This window comes from Crocuta crocuta, unplaced genomic scaffold (genome assembly GCF_008692635.1).
Source record: "Crocuta crocuta isolate KB4526 unplaced genomic scaffold, BGI_CrCroc_1.0 scaffold190, whole genome shotgun sequence".
Taxonomy (NCBI): domain Eukaryota; kingdom Metazoa; phylum Chordata; class Mammalia; order Carnivora; family Hyaenidae; genus Crocuta; species Crocuta crocuta.
Genome location: NW_027527955.1, coordinates 8,330,940 through 8,332,488, shown reverse-complemented (window position 1 = coordinate 8,332,488; position 1,549 = coordinate 8,330,940). Strand labels below are relative to the sequence as shown.

Below are 1,549 nucleotides of genomic sequence, written 5' to 3'. Positions count from 1 at the left end.
AAAAAAAAAAAAGGAAAGGTGGCTCATTAACACAGAATTTTAAGATAACCAATTCAGCAACCAATTCCGTGTGGTTCTCAAACTATGTAAGTGACTTATTTGTGGGTAACAAGGAACAATTTTTATTCATCACACTAAAGACCTTTGTGCTCCCTGTCAGGGTACCTCTCAGAGGGTGGTGGGACGGCTGGATCATTAATGAAGGCCAATGTCAACCTAGACAGATCAGCAGAAAAGAATTTTATCCACTCACAAGTTTTTTAACCACTTGAAGCATGTTGCCAATGACCAGGCACCAAGAATCTTGATTTCTTTACAAAAAATTGTAAAACCAGCAACCACAAAAGCACAGTACCGGACTTGAAAAAGCAACAACTAAGTTAGACAAGACACGAATTTTATCTTGTTGATAGGACTGGAGAAGCAGGTTCAATAACTAAGTTGATGAGGTGGGAGGAGCCTGGCTGGCTCAGTCCGTGGAGCATGGGACTCTTGATCTCCGGGTCTTGAGTTCAAGCCCCACATGGGCAGAACGATTACTTAAGAAAAAAATAAAGTTGATAAGGTGGTGGCCATCTGGTACCTAGAGAAGGATTTCAGCGTCCGAATCCAATCTCCTCCTTTTCCAGATGGAAAACGGAGGCCAGAAAGAAGAGCTTTTCAAGGTTTTACAAGTAGTCAGTGGATTCCACTGAAGTCTTGCCTTTTGGGTCTGTGCTTACTAACCAGTGTTTAATCCAGAGTATTCCAAGCTGACCAAAAAGAAAAAAAATAAACACTCAACCCTGCGTTTCAGAGGAAAAATGGAGGCAAGTGGGGAGAGGAGTCACACAGGGCCCAACCAGTGTGGCTTCTCAGAGAGGTCAATTATTTGGGTGTGGACATTTCTTAATTCACAAAGAAAGGCATTGATGGTACTGTGTCATCAAGTGTGAATTCAACCCCTTCAGGTAAGCCAAACGTGAACACATTGAATCCTACAAATGACTTCTAGATTAGGATAATAAACAGTGATGGGAACAGACCAACTCAGAACGTATGGCAATTGAAGGCTTCCAAGAAGTCTTCAAGAAGACTTTCAAGAAGTCTTGAAAAAGACCAACGACTCNAGGTAAGCCAAACGTGAACACATTGAATCCTACAAATGACTTCTAGATTAGGATAATAAACAGTGATGGGAACAGACCAACTCAGAACGTATGGCAATTGAAGGCTTCAAGAAGTCTTAAAGAAGACTTTCAAGAAGTCTTGAAAAAGACCAACGGCTCAGGGGGGAGGGGGGACGGAAGGCAAGACTGGTCAGCAGGAGTTAAAACTCATTCCTGGGCCAGTGGAAGAGAAAAGCTGAATCGTTCCAGCGTCCCTTTACCCCTCCTGCAAAGGACACGTGCGTCCGACTACAGAGAGAGACAAATGACGGGGCCAAACAGGCCTTCTCGTTCCCTGGGGAAATTAATTTCTCGATCGGGAGAACCCTGAGGGCGCATTCTCCACCAGGTAACAGGGACTGCGGAAAGATTCCAGCTTCAGGCCAAAGCCGGCGCGGGAG

At 44.3% G+C, this 1,549-nt stretch overlaps 1 protein-coding gene across 1 annotated transcript in view; it reads right to left on the bottom strand.

Annotated features, from left to right (window-relative positions):
• Positions 1 to 1,549, bottom strand: part of SLC25A15 (solute carrier family 25 member 15) — a 32,503-nt gene that overhangs the window by 30,257 nt on the left and 697 nt on the right. The gene's annotated exons all lie outside the window — the stretch shown is intronic.